The 18029-nt window shown below is 39.6% G+C and overlaps 1 protein-coding gene across 16 annotated transcripts in view; it reads left to right on the top strand.

Moving 5' to 3' along the window:
• TCF4 (transcription factor 4) overlaps positions 1-18029 on the top strand; it is a 351095-nt gene that overhangs the window by 124024 nt on the left and 209042 nt on the right. The gene's annotated exons all lie outside the window — the stretch shown is intronic.

Genomic DNA, 18029 nt, shown 5'->3' with positions numbered 1-18029 from the left:
AAATCAGAGTAGTGAATTCAAGCTGAATTAGGAAATCTGGTTGTGTATTTATTGAGGTGTGAGCTTTTTAGTGCTGATGGTCTAGGCAGATTGTATTGTCCTTCACTGGAAGCAAGATACACTTGAGATAGTTTGTGAGTTTCCAGCATGCCCTCATACCGGTGTCCTTAGCATACTTCTCTGTTTTGTTTACCCTGTGGGGATGTGTGTTCAACAGTAGTAACCTGAGCAGTGGGCAATAGCGGGTTGCTTCAGTTTTGTGTGAAACAATGATCTTTGCCCTAGTAAATGTGAGTTTTTAACAATGTTAATAAATCTCACCATGGTAAAATTCTATTGCAAATCCATCAATAAATGAAATTAAATTTCTTGGCACAAGGCATTGGGCCATCCTCCAAGAAAAACACACAGCCATAATTGTATCATTCTCAAACCATAATTGCAAATGCTTCTAAAGAATGTCCCTATTTTTAAGCCTTGGAAGCTATACTTGTTATTTAATGTATAGATAGTCCTTGAAGCTCATTTTTTTCAAAAGTCACCATCAAATCCATCTAAAGGAATTTCAAATATTTGACATAAAGTAGACAAAGCAGAGAAATACTAGCAACCTATTTTAAATGGGTAATATCATATGCTTGTGCCTTTAAGTATCATGCCAACTTTGAGAACCATGAAGTTGTGTGTGATCCTAAGGCTGTTATTATATTTGTGTTCCCTTTTACTTTAAAATGGTAAGTTTCATATTTATGTTTTAATTTTGTAGCTAAAGCAAGCATCCTGGTTTTTATCAATTGTTGATACGGAGGTGCAGGATATGGAGATACAGAAGACTAGATATATTTGCCAACCTAGATTTTAAAGAACAGCTTTAGACTCTTTAGTGACAGTAGCACTAACGTTAAATTCTAACACCTTGCTTCTCCAGTTATCCTCATTCAATTTGACAACACAGAATAAAAGATTAACTTGAAAATAATCTTGGGAAGGAGTACTTAAAGGGCATATTAAAGAACTCCCTGAGAAGTTTCTAAAACTATTTTCTGATGAGTGAAAGTAAAATAGGACAAATAAATTACTACTCATATTTAGAAGTTTATGTTCTGTCCGTGAAAAAAGGGTTTCTTAAGGAAGAACTTGATAAATTAGTATCACGGAATACACCAAGCAATACAAGGATATTAAATATTTGTTTCTTGTTCATCTCTTGCCTCATGGGCAACTGTTTTACCAGCCAAATTTGTTTTTCAATCCAAATGGTATTTAAAATATAAGTGGGCTGAGAGTCTGGAGCTAGAGCAGTGAGAGCTGACTCTTTTCACTTAGTTGTTGTTTAAGCTGAAAGTCCATGTCAGCTGTGTTCTTTTATCCCGTCTGCCCTCCTTCCCATTAAACTCTTAAATATGGAGGCCAAGACAGTCTCCTGCATTGTGATAGGAAATGCTACTATGTCCGGGAGGCTCCCACCCACTGTTCCCCATGAAAGGACTTCTCTGTTAGATAAGCTGTCTGGTCTGAAACATGGCTCTTTATTGTTTACAAACTGCTACATTTTCCACCTCAAGCAGATTTTTGCACAGAATAGAATTGTGCTGGGGCTAAATGGTTTATCTGACATTAACGGGGCAGTGTCAGACTGGGGTCAGGAAAGTCGCCCTCAGAGCGAGAGGGCACGGCGCAGTCTGCAAAAAAGGGTAAAAAGACATTGAAACAACTATGAAATACCTTGCATTTTTAGTTTGGAAAAGAATTTAAAAATATTTTTAGAGAACTGCCCATGATGCTTCACGAACTCTTCCCACCCCTGTAATTTCTCACATCCCAAATGCCTTCTTGATTGGCTTGTCTATCTCGGGGCTGGATTAGGGGAACAAAGCTTCTCATTGATTTTTGCCCAAGCTGCTGTTTATTTAAAATAAGACCACTTTGAGATGTTATGTGGCACTTTTACAAAGAGAAGATGGGTTGTTTTCGAGAAATTAAAGACAGCCAGTTTACAAGTGGAGGCAGAGATCAAGGAATATCTATTAGTGTGGCCACGAATTTGAACTCACAGAGTACATGGTATGATCTGAACTGCTCTTTGTGTCCAAATCCATATTCTGTGTCATGATCCTGGTGCAAGTTTTCATTCTTCCAAAAGCAGGTGTTAGACTTCATTGTGAGTTTTTGACTACAGTCAATACCTGCTTTCAGAATCTTTAGTTTTCAGTAAAACTACAAAGGATTTCTTTACATGTTAAAGACTTGATTCTGCTATGATGTCACAATTAGGGTAAAAGCTAGAAGAAATAAAAGCTATAAGAAATAATAATAAAAGCTATAAGAAATAAATCAACCACTTTATATTGGACCGGATTCTGTGTTGTCAAATCAATCAAGCCTGTGACTGAATTAGGCGTCTGCTACAGAAACAAGTGAGACTAATTTTACGGGAAAGAGTTATTAACTGCAGATGACCCGATTTTTTTTTTTTTTAAGTAAACTGTTCACTTAGCGAGGTTTTATTTTCTTGCAAGGAAAGAAAAAAGTAATGAACTGCTGTCTCCTTTTGGGAGTGCATCATTGTTATATATTTTGTCCTTTACGGCAATACACTATTTTGGAGAAACCATACAGGCATTGCTAACATTTGCTCCTGAACTCTTACGGTAATAAAACCCTTTATTATAACTCTGAACTTTTTGATTTCACATGAATGGTTTTGCATAAACGTTGCACTTTTTGTGATATAAATACTTAATGTTTGGCACCAAAACACCAAAACTCAATGTATTTATGCATTTCGATTTTTTCCAAAATGGTATGTCATTTATAAGAGTAAAAGACTATCTTCATTAATTTATTCTTTTAGAAACAAGCCTGCATATCTGAATGTAATACCCTATTTGATAGTTTGTGAATCCCTGAAGTAAAAATGGACAAATGAATGCAAGTGTACTTGCGTGCAAGCATGGGTTTGTGCACACATGTGCGCCGTACCCCCCCCCCCCCACACACACCTATTCTGTTGGAATTAATGAACACTACTTGGTTTTTAAGGCTACACCACTTCTTCCATTACTGTCTGTAATCACAGTTGCCATACAAAGTTTGGAAGTTGATATTGTGTAAATCCTTTAAAGGAAAACATAGCTAAAATAAACAAAAAAGCCAGCCCCTAATTTTTTTTTTAAATAACTGTGCATGACTTTTTGTTTTCCTTTTTGTGTGGGGGAGTCCGGAGGAGTTGAGAGACGATAGCACTGAGTCGTCTAGCTGACTGCCTGCACTGACCAGTTCATATATGCACTCTTTTTTTTTTTAAATGTTTATATTTTTATTGAGGTATAATTGACATACGACGTTGTATCAGTTTCAGGTGTACAACATAGTGATATGATATCTGTGTACCTGACATTTCCAGAATCCTCACTCATTGCTTTCTTTGGGTGGAGACGAGCAAGCTGGTTTGCATTTTTACTTGTTTGAAATGCCCTGTCCTGTTTTGTGTCTGGAAACAACAAATCACTTTTTCTTTGTGACTACTTATGATTATTAATGGCAATAATGTACACTTGATCTACTGGAAACTTGTTCGCTGAAGTTTTTAAACAGTTTGATTAAACCTTTATAGGGGATCAGTGAATAGCTTTCAGAATATGCTGAAAGGACAGAAGGACCATGGGTCTGAGGTTTGTGTTTTTAGGAGGATTATATGCTCTGGAAAAGTCTGAAAATCCCAACAAGAGCTATATGCAAAGAGTATGGATTTTTTTTAACATTTCTGACCCAGTTTGGTTTTTTTTTGCAAACGTTAAACTTTTGCAAATAATTATCCAAATGTTTTTACAATGGGAAAACAATATATTTTCTAGCTCTAACTTTTTGATCCAAGGAAGGCTCTAAGCATGCATTTTCCTTCTATTGTTCCAGAGGCTTATTGAAAACTAGATTGTTTGAGTGAGCAAGTTGCCAGTAAGATTATAGACATGCATTGGTAACTGAAGGATGTGAAAAGTGATACTTTTGTACAGTTGGGTGCAGCTTAGTTCAACATCAGCTGCTGTGTTTTTACATGTCCCATTGTGAATGGTTCAGTTTCCTTACTGTGGTATTTGGTTGTAGCCCCACTAACGGTAACGGTACTCTACCAGTGCCCTGAATAATTTCCCACTGTAGAGTAACTGGTTTCTAAACTAGCTCAGTGGAACATTTTACTGCAGGATTAGATCGGGGTTTCAGGCAGAACTGAAGAAGGCTGCTGGCTTATAGGATGACCTTTGAATCTCATCTGGGTTAGCGGTTGATATTTTGATTTGGTTACTGTGGTCATATTGTGACAGCTGCTAGCTCATTATAATTCGGTTCCACTGCTCCGTTTGCCTAGCAGGAATATTTAGGTTTGTATTACTTCAAAGTGTTTATGACTACCCTGAGTTTAGCCCAGCATAAAGGTGAAGTGTTGTGAGTGTTTTCAAATCCCAGTGGCAGAGGCCAGTGGCACAGTCTTCTTGTAAAATGGTGAATGTGAGTAGATGCTAATACAGGGAGTTTTTCTTTTCATTGTAAAACTGGAAATAAACCTAAATGAAGAGGCTCTAACCAGGAAAACTGTTTTTGAAAACCTTAACGTACAATAACCACAAAGAAACATAGTTTTTTCAAAACATGGGTAAAGACCTCTTTGTCAGATGTTTTCTTTCCATGCAGGAATTTAAATATTTGATTAAAAAATAAAACCTCTACAACAATGGCAAGTGTTTGATATCCTAAAGTGCCAGAGGTCAAATAATATTTTAATAACTACATGAAAATGGAACTGTGAATACGGATGGCAGCTCTAGAAATTTTAGTTCACTTCTAAATTGTTCTGAAGTCTGATGGTGATAGCAGGCTGTTGGCGAGTTCATTAGTTAGGGACGTCTGTGTATTTTCAGTGTCTTCTTTTTTTAATGACTTTTTTTTTTTTTGCTTGAATTTACTATGATATGATCTGTTATCTATTGGACTGGTAACGTGGTAACAAGCAATTTCTGAGAGAAGAAACATTTAATTCTGGTGTCATTTGTTGTTAGCTTTCTTCGTTCCAGAGTTTTGTTATTTGAATATGTTAACCTAAAATGTCTTCCCCAAGGATTAACAAATAAGACTGTTTTAAGTGTCTTCCCGGGTGATATTATTAATCCTGATTTTGAGCTAAGGCTTGGAGCCAAAGAACTGGCTTTTCTCCTCTCTGTTTTGCTGCAACTGTGGGTGGCTCCTCAGGTCAGGTTTTTTCCCATTTTTAAATCGAGGGTGGAACAGACCTTTAAATGATCTCTCAGGTAATTTTCTCATCTAATGGTCCATTGATCTTTTAGGTATGCCATTTTATCCTTGTGCTATATTTTATCTTGTGAGATGTTTTATCACTATTTCTAATCCATTCATCTCTATTTTGTGATACCTTCAAGTAACTTTGCTAGTGATGTGTTTTCCAAATGTTATTCTTTAAAGCCTGATTCAAATGGATGTTTCTTTTCTACCTCTGCTCATTCCATATCTATAGTTAAGGGATTGGATTGATTGAAGATAAAATAATAGCTTATTAAGTTATATCACCAGGAGAGAAGTGTGATGCATGGGCCAATGCTTGGCATAGAGTTGTAGGACCTCAATAAATGACTGTTGAATGGTTTTATTCATGGCTAAATCAGGAAATCATGTATATGGGGTTTAAATCCTGAATGAAAAGCCCATAAATTAAAATCAATCCTACATCTGTCTCACTGTATCGTGAAGAAAACCCTAAATCAGAGCCAGTCTTACAGAAATTAATTCTCTAGTACTATATCCTTGGCTGTCCAGAATATTCTAATGTCAGGGAATGGATCATGTTACATGGTGGTAGATTTCAGTTTTCAGTAAACATACCACAAAATATTTTATTTATAAAAAATAAGTCATATCAGTCTTATTTTGAAAGGCCATTGAAAAAAGTTAAGTGTTTCCAGTTTTCAGATAGGAAAACTTGTCCACTCTATAAAAATTTCTGTTTGCCTTTCATGGGTCTGGCTTCCTTTCCACTCAGCCATTTACTGTATGGTATGCTCTAATTAATGCTGTGATCATCAAACATTTTCATAGTCAGGTTTTATAAGATTTAGAAGAACTGATCGCATAAAATGTTACTTGAAAACGACAGCCAACAGGAAAGTGTAGATCTTCTAAATACTAGAGGAAGATTTCTTACATAGAAAGTTATGGACTCTAAGAGAAAATAAATCATTTTAGAGTTAAATAAAAGTAAAAAGTAGTATGTATCAGGAAGAAGGCTTTTACTTAGAAGTAATGGAAACTGTGACTAATGGTTGCTTAAGAGGAATCACTCTTTTACTAGAAGTCTGGTGGTGAGCTGCTGCTGGAATCAGTTTGTGGCTCATTGATATCAAGGCAAGTGTCTGGTGATTCTTTTGTGCTTTCCCTCATTGTCTCAAGATGGCGGTCACAGCTTCAGATGTCAAGTGTGGGTTCGATGCAGCAGGAAGCAGGGAAAAGGGAGTCCCACAATGTGATTCCCTGCTCCTCGATAGCCAGTGGCCATCTCCAGCTTCAGAGTTTGGGTGGTAGGGAGGTACACAACAGCTACTTTGGCCAGTGCATATCAGGCTTGTTGATTGACAGGGTTTATTTCATTTCTTCTCAGAGAAAAATGCATAATTTTCAACTTAACAGTTTGGACAATGAAGAACCAGGCTCAAACTTTCATGTAGTAAGAAAAATATAAAAATGGGTCTCGAGTCTGAATGCTGGTCAGCAAATTAGAGAAAGGGACAGAGAGACGTGGAGTATTAAAAAAAAAAGTGGTCGAAATGAGGAAGGTGGAGAAAGCACAGATGTGACAGTCACCCACAGGAAAGAGCCTGATTGTGCCTTCATTGTCCTCATCCTTTGTGCGAGACAGTGACCAGCCAGAGTCCGCGCTCTCCATGTCTGCATCACCTAGAACCTTCTCTCTTAGGTCTCTGGCTTGAGTTCCTGCTACTCTGTGCAGAGCACCCTGGCCGTGCAGTGGACCCTTAGCTGCAGCCATCAGCCTTTTCCACGGTGCCTTTGGTGGTCTTTGGCAATGCGCACTGCTAGTCCCGTGGCAGCCATTCAGAGCAGGCCTGGCATCCTGGAGCCACAGTGTCCCATATATGCCGAAACAAGTACCATGAGGGGAGGTCCTTGCCCCACACCACTCAAACCGTCTTTTGTGTACTTAACCTCCAACAACCTGCCACGTCCTCGTGAAGCACTCACACAAGAGTGCCCCTTGCCCGCAGCAAAGACAACAACAACAACCCTCTATTTTATTTTCATATGTATGACAATCGTATTTGTTGATCTTTAGTGTGGAGGATTAAGTGCAGCCAAAAGACATTTAATTTTAGTTAACACGCCAAGACTTCGTGAAATTGTGGTGAGAGCTGGATTCAGCTTTTGGCCCGAAGTTTCCCACCTCTGTCAAACACAGTCATGGCATAAGTCAGGCCAGTGAGAGAATAGGCAGAGGGAAGGGCCATGTGTCATCAAAGGAAAGCTGGATGTGAAGTCAACAGTGTTGTTTTTATTGAGTATGCAAGTTTTTCTCTAAGGTTTTCATCGGAAAGATGGCTTCTTGGAATTTCGCATTAAGTTTGATAGTTACGATATGCCCGTGGTAGCATTAACCGGTAACATGCTTCTTGACTGGATCCTTGAGTCCCGGGGTATTAAACACTTGGAGTTTCTCAAACCTCTCATTGCCTCTTGGCTCCAGGAGAACCGTCAGTACAGTTACAGGATCTGTGAACTAATAATGTCCGTGAAAGTTGCATGTCTGCCTTGAGTGCCATATGGATCATCAATGAAAATAAGCCTATTCTCTCTGTTCACGTTAAAACCTTCATTAGGACCACAGTAGCAAAGGAACTCAGTGTTAAGCGTTGAGAGGCATCACTGAACAGTAGGCTAGGCCAGGGCTCAACACAGCGTTAGTCTTGACTGTTCCACTTCCTGGTGATTGGACTTTGGATAAATCGATCCCCAACTTTCTCATTTCTGTGAGGATAGTAATACCTGTCCTACCCGCACACCCCAGAATCACTGTGAGCAGTGCAATGACGTCATACGCGTTGGGACAACTAACTGCTCTGTAACCGTTATCTTATGGCACTGCAAGGCCACACTTTGGGTACTCTTACTTTGGTCTGTAATTAATTGATGAATGTATAGACTTTGGGTTTGCCTGTTAGCAGCTGTAAGACACCTTTACCTTCTACAGAGAGTGGAACAGAAGGCAAGAACAGGTAGAGATAGCATAGAATGTTCGGTTCTGTAAACATCAAGACCAGAATGGAAAGATTTCTTTTTCAGCCAGTTCACAAACACAGTAATCCTATAAAATAAGTACCTCTTTGGGGACAACTTTTTTGAATTCAGATATGCCCCTTGTGAGATGCTTGCCTCCAGCCATTTGTCCCTCCAACTTAAATATTCTCAAGTTTCGTTCTTACACATGGCTAAAAATACCTTGCTATGCTATTTGAATGGTGGTGCGAGGGGGCCTACCGGCAAGCCAAGATGTCTTTGCCTGCATTGTAGGTCATCTGGATAATGAGCAACCACTAGGTAGGTTGCTTTTCACCAAGGAGGTGCTGTTACACAGACCTTCCACATTCTCAGGAATGTGGTAGAGACAGTCCTCATCCACCTGGGTTTGTTCTTCTCCGGAGAGGCTTGGCATAGAATGTCGCTCTGCGTGTGATTATTCTCTGATTCTCTTTACTTCAAAGGGTTTTTGGGTCCTTCCTAAGGAACTCTGTATTATTTTTGAGTAGAAAAAGGTATTTAGTGGATCCCATTTCATTTCCTTTTGCAGAATCAGGCCTCCGGACCCACAGTTGGAAGATGCATGGAGCATAGATTGGGATTAAATTAAAATTTGTTCCTAAACACTTAACAGATACAGCCCTTGGGGCGCCTGGGTGGCGCAGTCGGTTAAGCGTCCGACTTCAGCCAGGTCACGATCTCGCAGTCCGTGAGTTCGAGCCCCGCGTCGGGCTCTGGGCTGATGGCTCAGAGCCTGGAGCCTGTTTCCGATTCTGTGTCTCCCTCTCTCTCTGCCCCTCCCCCGTTCATGCTCTGTCTCTCTCTGTCCCACAAATAATTAAACGTTGGAAAAAAAAAAAAAGAAATATTGCTTAGTTACAACTTACTTAAAAAAAAACAAACACAAAACAGATACAGCCCAAACATTTTTCATCTTCCCGAGGATTGTTTACTAATCACTCCTCAATTCCTTGACACATGCTTATTAATAGGAAACACTGGAAGGAAGCTTCACTTTATATGGTGTAAAATATTGCTGATGATAGTGTTTCTGTTTGGAATAAAACATCGTGAGCTTTCTTATAGGTTGAAAATCCCACTAAAGCCCTAATAGTGGCGAAGTGGAGGATGGTAGGCCGAGCAAGGATTGTTTCTAGCTGGACGTTGGGTTGACGCCTAGCTTGTTACTCTCCAGTTGTGTGACCTTGGGCAATCTTTAGTGCTCTGATGGAATTTCTCGTCTGAGTTGTTGCTCTGTGTTTAAGTGAAGTAATATGAACAGCACCAGGCACTTCAGTTCAGTTACTGCAAGTTATTATTCTGCGCACTTTTATTTTATCTAGGTGCCTTTTCTGTTTATTGGGTCTGACTAGTTTGGCAAAAGTGGTGTGCAAACTCGAGGATCATATAGCGAATTTTGGCAGAATGTGGAAGTGATTAATTAAATGCCACCCCTTCATGGGCCATATTAAAGCTGAATGAAAATACAAAGTGTGGAATATCTGATAACACTTGGTGGAGAAAGAAGAGACAAAAGAAGCAAAAGATGAGAGAGAAAGAGACACATAAAAATGTAACTTTAGAGCATTCTGATCACACAGTACAGTTTTCTGGTATTATCGGCACTGGTGTGGTCCACTCTCTGCAATTACTAGGTTACTAATTGCTCTTGCCTTTTCCTCACCTTGGCTGTTCAGACCAAGCTGTACTCTTAACAGTTCAGCAGCCAAATCTGAAGGCTTCAGATGCAAGCAGAAACTCTTTATGTGTAACTGATTGTAGTTAATTGGGCAATACCAAATTGTGGAGGAAAATTTATTAGTGACCCCGTCTCCTTCAGAAATTTTGGAGTAGCTGGAAGTGAGCCTAGTATCTGTATTTTTGGAAGCCTTAAACCCTGGTCTCCTGACAGGATTAAACTTATACTTTATCTTGTGTGTGAGTGTGTGTGTGTGTGTGTGTGTGTGTGTGTGTGTGTTTGTTTGCATTGCATAGTTTCCCTTGCCCTTATTTATTGATGGGCTCACAAATATTATTTGGAAATTGAGATGCACTGAGCATAAATAGATGAAATATCATGGCCGACTACTTAAGTAGCTGTGGACAACCTCTGTTAGGCATTCTAGTAACTAGTTATGGGAAAATACCGACCTACTAAATAGTAGTTTGCTTGATAATCTTATGGTGATCTAAGTAAACCATTTTTCATTTTACCCTTGGTTTCCTTATTTCACTTACTGACCTAATTCATAGAGATGTGGTCGGGGGAAAGAGCACTCTGAAATTTTTCATTACCTCCAAATAAAATGTTCTAAATAGATATACTTCTGTGATTGCATTTTCATTCACTGCACCATTCTATATATAGTTTGAACACCAAATTGGAAATAAAACAAAAGAAAGCAGCCTTGCCCACAGTCTTTTAAAGGCATTTTAATAGTTAACGAGATTTTGCCCCATACCCTCATGAGTTTCATTTAGTTCTGAAATAAAAATTTACGACTGTTCTCTCAGCTGGGCTGATACTAGTTTTAGAGTGGAATTGAGTTCACACCTGCTCTAGCATAAAAAGAAGCCTCTATGTGACTTCTTTAAAATATTCGCAGAGTAAGAGAACTCCCTATTCCTGTAATTGTGACTACACGGTAATGTTCTTTGCAAACACTAGAGGAACTGCTTATAAATTGGTTCTGATTTGCTGATAGTGTCCAGAGCTAGATGGCCGCCCGAAGTTACCTGTGTGCCTCCAGGTGGAATGTGGTTGTGGAGATGGCAGTCGGTTTGCATAGGTAGTGGACCTCCATGAACACTGGAAAGTGAACATATGGGAAACTCTTTGCATTTGCTAGGCCATTTAGCTGTTCGCGACATGGTCTGTTAGTCAGGCAAAGTACGATGGCTTTTCTGAGTGCTCTAGTTAAGAGGCAGGATGTATGCAGTAGAGTGCACTTAGGTGGATAGTTAAAAACCAATGTAGGCTTGTACGTCCATCATGCAATATCTAAATTTCGATTTATCAGAGCAACTCAGGTTTCCTTATGACGAAGGAGGAATCCTCTGTATGGAAGAAGAAAGTGCTCTCAAGTCATGTGAAAATCTTAATGACTAAGGGAGGGCTGGTTTTTATATCAAAGGCGGTTTTTCCCTGGTCATTGTGATTAGGCAACATACTTGAGTGGTTGCATGTAAACAGCATGCCTATGTAATAAACCCCGTTTTGTATGAGTTGGACCGTAGATGGCAAGGCACTGCTTAGAAAAAATATTTGGCTCGTTCTAATATTTAGAGGCTGATGACCTGCCAAAGAACCCTCCCCCTGTGAACCCCACATTATCCCCTCGCAAAATTGTGAGGGTTGTGCATTTTATAACTTCATCACAAGTAAATATTCAGAGAGAGAGCCTTTTCTAGAGGCAAAGTTGGAAGTGGCAGAGAGGATGGAACGTGGATCCCAAGTTCCGTTTCTGGCTTGCTTGTATCGCAAGCAGGTTTTATACCTCGGATCTTGGCTGTCTTGATTTTCCAGTGGAGAGGAAGTGCCATTCCCGTATGGCAGTGAGGAAGAGGGCAAATTACATGTCTATGAAAGCAAACCAGAATATCTCACTGTTTGAAGGGTTGGAATATCTTCTTTGGTAAATACAATTAATGTGTTATCGTTATTTGTCTGCAATCATATGGTCGTCCGTATATGTGTTCCTTTAACCATCTATATAAATTCCATTTGTGCTAGAAGCCAGCCAAACTGATACACTTCAATACTCAAATTAGGCTTTGGTTCATTTATTTATTAATCTGATAAATCTCTGTGAAAAGTCTGTGCCGCACGGGCCTTGTTTTAAGTACTAACTACATAGTGACATGCCCCTTTTCTTGCCTCCAGTGTGGCTCATAGTCTAAGGAAGGAATCAGGTTGGTATCAGATGGTTACAAATCAGGACATTAGGGAAATAATCATGTGTGTACAGGGTGCTGTATATATATATCTGGGCTACCAACCATCTGATTCCTCATAATAATGACTAAAATGTTTTGGTGCTCACTGTGTATCAGGCATGGGCTAAGCACACACATTGTCTTGTTTGTTCTTACAATAAAGCTCTGTGTTAGGCATGGCCATTTCTGTTTTATGGGGTTGGTGGGGGGCAGTTGAGGGTCAGAGAGATTAGGTCACCTGTCTGATGTTGTGTAGTAAGTGGCAGAGCCCAGATTCTAAGCTCTATCTGCTGAATGCCAAGGCCCGTGTTCTTAACCACCCTGCACTGCCTCACTTGCGGAGAATACGGAAAAAACTCCCTGAGGTACGGTAGCAGTTAAGCATGTGTTCAGCTGCAACTAATAGAATATGTGACAGTAGTAGGTTAGTTGAATAAGGATGGCTTTTTTCCTCACTGAATGGGATGTCTGGAGGTAGGACGTTGCTGTGTGGATTCAGCAAACCAATGCTGCCATCTTTTCCTTTCGTAGCGCACCGATTTTCATTCTTCAGCCTTTTCTCTCCTCTTGCATTTCTTTGAGGATGGCTGGTGAGCCCCAGACAGCATCAGAGTTCACAACTGGAAACCAGAAAGGCAGAGATCAGTGTAGCATCTATACCTCCATCTGTCCTATTCCATCAGGAAGGGGAAAAAAAAAAAACATTCCTGGGAACTGGTGACCTTGAGCAGAATTCTCCTCATGATGCGTTGGCCAAATCTGTTGCAGGTTTACTTGTAGCTGCAAGGGAAGCTGGGAAAGTGAGCGTTCACAGTGTCAGTTGACTCTGACTTGAGGCAGACAAGAGAGAGGGGCTTGGGGATGGTCACTGGGAGAATCCCCATGAATTTAGTTATATGGTAAGTGATATTGCATGAAGTGAGTCTTAGAGGACGTGTTAGAACTGTCCAGGTAAAAAGAAAATAGCCAGTTGATAGAATTGCTTGGGCAGAGGTGTGGGAGTGAGAGGGTGCTACAGGGAGCTGGCACAGAAGTCATTCCGTGAGAATGGGAGAACTCAGAGGAGGGGATGATGGGGAAAGTAGGATTAGAATCCTGGCCCTAGAAAAATAGGTAGGTGGAGGAAGTTGCGTTTTCATTGAAGCATGTGGCAGACTACTCAAAGACTAATTTTAAATAGCGGGATAACATGATCCAATTTATGGTTTAAGACAGTCACTCCAGCAACAGTGCAAACGGGAGGCAACAGGAGAGGCAGGGAGATTACACAGGAGGTGATTAAAGCACTTCCAAGAGGAAATGATGAGAGATTGAACCGAATCAGGAGCAAGGGAGATGAAGAGGAGGATACACATCTGAGTGATAAAAACTGAAGGAAATGGTTGGAGTTGGTAACTGATGGGTAAGGGAGGGGTCATCTTTGGCTTCTTAGCCTTGGTCTGTTTTAGGCCACCTGGTAGTTGGTGGTGCCATTCATTAGGATGTGTAATATAGGAGGAGATGTAAGTTATGGGGGACTAAAAGTAAATTCGGTTTTGGACAAAATGAATTTTTGAGATGATTGTGGGTGGATTGATTTGTGGCTCTGGGCTGGGATTGCAGATTTGGCATACAGCAGTCCATATTTGGTAGTTGACGTCATGGGAATGGATAAATTACCAGAAAAGTGAACCTATTTTCTGATTAATCATTTTTCTGTCTAAAGATCTTAAGTTGAAGGCAAAAAAAAGAGAGAGAGAGAGAGAGAGAGAGAGAGAGAGATAAAAAGTGCCTCTACCTCATCTTTTCCTCTCTACACATTTGGTACCTTTGAGAAAACTGGATAATGCTTGATTTGATCATGAAATCATTCTCAGTATTATATTTAATCACTCATACCTAACATACTATTTTGAAATTATTTCCTCCCTTTTTCCTCCCTCCTCCCTTTCTTTCCTCCCTCTCTTCTTCCTTCTTTTCTTCCACTGTGATAGGTTACAATAAAACTCTTGTTTCAGAGTATCCACCATTTTGGAAAGATACCCTAGATCCTTAACAGTCGAATGGAACCTACAGCTCTTCTTATGTTCTTTCTGATTTACATCAGCTCCCCTCCCAACACAGGAATCCTTCTAGATGAGGCTCTGGCAAGTCTGTTGGCATACAAATGACACTATGACTAATGTATGAATGAAAGGATCCCCAACGGGCACTCATTCCTCTGCTGGGGACTTCACTGCATTGGAGAAGCCGCCACGGACAAAGTAATTCATTGCACTTCGACAGCTCTGACTTTTTGAACGTTCTCAATTGTGTAGCTGTCAGCCTGGGGTACCAGGTTCCTCCTCCAAAGCTACCTGGCATTGTGCATTGTCTCTCTTTCCACACATGTTTCTCAGGAGGATAATCCTCGCTTCCTTCAAAAGTGCCATTGGAAGGCACTTAGTGTATCATACAGCATGGTTTAACTACTGGTCACGTCCTCTGCATGTGTTCTAGTGGTCTCTTTCCCTCTCCAAATGGGAATCCAGGACTTACCTTAATATTCCAGATCTGGTTTAATCAGTAGTGGGTTTGCTTTTACTGTCAGTATTAATGCAGCCTAAGGTTCCATTTACACATCCATGTTTTAGCAGTGACTGAAAATTGAGCTTGTCGTCCACTAAAGCCATTGTGTTTTTAATATTCATGGTTTTATTTTTTTTAAGTTTATATATTTATTTTGAGAGAGAGAAAGCACCAGTGCATGAGCGGGGGTGGGGCAGCAAGGGAGGGAGAGAGAGAATCCCAAGCAGCTCCAGCTGTCAGTGTGGAGCCTCAGAAACTGTGAGATCATGACCTGAACTGAAATCAAGAGTCAGATGCTTAACCAATTGAGCACCCCCAGGCGCCCCTAATATCCATTTCTCTACAATCAGGTCTTCTACTTCCCTGTGTAGGATGGGACTTTGTATCTATTCTTAACACATTTAAGTGTTTTGGTTTTTGTCTACAAATGTGCCAAGTCCGTCATTTGGTTCTGTCAGTACTGCAGATAGTTCAGTGTGATACTTAGCAGTGTGTACTCTTGAGTTTCAGTCCTGACTACCCTTTCCACTAGTTTCCTCACCTAAACGTTGAAGATAGTGGTAAAATCTACCTGTTTGGATTGTTGGATGAAATAAATGAGGTCGTACATGTGCAATGCATAGACAAGTGCTTAGAACATAGTAAGCACTCAGTAAATGTTCAGCATTACTGTTGTTGCAGTGACGTGGGGAATAACTGGGGGCCATTTCTGTAATTGTGAATCCTTAACTGGTGATATTCTCTCTGGAGAGGAATCTTAAGACAAATTATTTTTCTCTGGCCAATGGAAGAAGCAAATGTGGTTCTTGATATTGAGTACTGTAATTAACCTATTTACCAGGCAATAGATAGGATATGGTTATGAATAATGTTGCCGTTGACTGATAATTATAAACTGGCTATCTTTGTAGAGCTTTATGAGAGAAGAACTCAAAACGAACAAACAACAACAAAAATCTTAAAATTACCTGAACAAAGTCCTAGGTGTCCTTCATCTGTACTAATTTTAAGATAGGAAATTACAAGTTGAGCCAGATACTAAATTATATAGGTGCTGAAGGTTAAATGAAAATTTGGGTTAATACTGAAGATAAATTGAAGAGTAATTGTTCTCTTTATAAAGAGGGTTTGCCAGAAGATGCCTTTAAATTTAGACTATGAAAATTAGACTCATGATAACTTTTCAGGAATATAGTTCTTGTGACATACAAGATCTGTGAGAACCATGTGTGAGCACCTAGGGAGTTTTAAGAACAGGGTCCTGCTGCAGGACATTAACCTGCTAGCGAGGCATACTCAAAGAGAGGGAGTAGACTAGCATCCGGTGACCTGTTTTATAATCAAGCAGTAGGACCTTGTTGAAGGTCTAGGTTGACATGAGTCAAGGTTAGATCAACCTGACTTGTTTTCATAATGAATGTCACAATGGTGACAAGTCATCAGGGACATCAGTACACTATTTGCAGTTGCAGTCATCTTTCTGGACAAATCGTTCTTTGACGTCTTCTGTTCAGGCATATTCACAAGAAGTACAAATGGTACCTGAAAAAAGCCAACTCATCTTGGTTCATCATACCAGCGCATAAGACTTCTGTAGTCTCTTCATCCACAAAAGTCCTCCCGTGCACCTGACTTACATTCTGCTCATTTCCTTGTGTGTGGATTTTGATCTGGTGCATTGTGAGAGGGAAGCCAGCCTTCCGAGAGTGAAACTTTCAGATTTTGTTGTCTCCAGTGTGAGGTCTGAGAGGTGCTTTATTAGTTAGGAAAGTTCGGAAACATTCAGTTTTTTTTTTCTGTAGCTTTTAAAAATCATCATGACTTCCAACATGTTATTTTTGTATTGGCATCCATTGCCAGTGCTGTGTCTCAGAAGAGCCGGGCCTTGTGACAATTACTCCTCTGAAATTGACGGGGCTGTAAAATTTATTCAACTACTACCCTTTTCTAGACCAAAGTAAGGTTATATTTTTCACTTTTATAGACAGACAAATTAAGGTGTTTAAAATAAAACCCACTTCCCCTTTTCTTTATTTTTCAGATAATCTGTAGCCAAAAGCTTATTGGGTTTCTGTAGAACTGCCTTGTTTTAAAAATCAAATTGAAGACCAACTTGATTCTGCCTGCAGAGCAAAGCTATCTGCCTGTTTAGAAAATCTGGATGGTTAAATTGGAAGCACGTTCTGCACATGGTTTAGCAGTTAGTAGCCTGGAAAATGACCCAATAGCCAAGATAGTTTTTTTTAATCTTCATTGTAAGTGCTTGTTTAAAGTTTAAGCCTGTAATTGACTATTTTGCACATTGTTCATTGTTAATTCTTTTCAGGCTATTATAGTTTGTAAATACATTGCCTGCTAAGTTGTGTCAGTGGAGGAACATTAGTGCTATAAGAAAATCCAGTTAAATGTGGTGCTTAAAAGCATTACCAATTAGATCAGATCGCCATGATTTCTTAGTGATCCTAGGAAAGTCACTTTCTATTTGTGCAAATTTTTATGTGCTTAAAATGCGTATGTCGATTTTTTTTTTCTGGGATAAAGGGCGGTATATATATTCATACTATTCTATGGGCTGCTGAAGAGCTTCTACTGATTGGTGCCTACATTACTCAGTACTGTTACATGGCACCCTTAGTCTGTTCGACACTGGAGGGGCAAAATTCTCCTGTTCTGCACTTTTTGTCGTATTTATTAGCTGGTGTTTACCAGAGAGGTCAAGCTGTCCTATTTTGTATAATTTGTATTTAAGAAATAATTTTAATATGCATACTACATGCAGTTTACTCTGTTTAGATGGCTGTGACAAACACGGATCAGAAAATCAGATAACTTGGTGGTATTCATTCTTTAACTTTTCAGTTTAGCAGGAGTGGACATCACTTGAAATTACAAGCTAATACTGGCTGATAACTAAAGGTTATAAAAATTGCAATGGAAAAAGAGTTAAATTCTGCCTATCAGGTAGTAAGGACCCCTAGAATATGGACATGATAGAGGATGACAAGATAGATAAAATGTAATTTATCTGTGTATGATATAGAAAGAAAAATAATGTTTGGGAATGTACGGAATGTAGCTTAAGCTATTTATCATTATGAACAAGTGGAAACTTAACATAAAACTCCTCTTGATTAAGTTTTATGTGAAACAAAGGATATGATTGGAAGTGTAGAATTGGAGAGTATTTTAAGAGCATAATGATAATCCAGCTCAGGCTTCAGCAAGTCTGT

Source organism: Prionailurus viverrinus, chromosome D3 (genome assembly GCF_022837055.1).
Source record: "Prionailurus viverrinus isolate Anna chromosome D3, UM_Priviv_1.0, whole genome shotgun sequence".
Taxonomy (NCBI): domain Eukaryota; kingdom Metazoa; phylum Chordata; class Mammalia; order Carnivora; family Felidae; genus Prionailurus; species Prionailurus viverrinus.
Note: the sequence above shows the minus strand (reverse complement) of the source record. Positions and strands in the feature narration are given on the sequence as shown.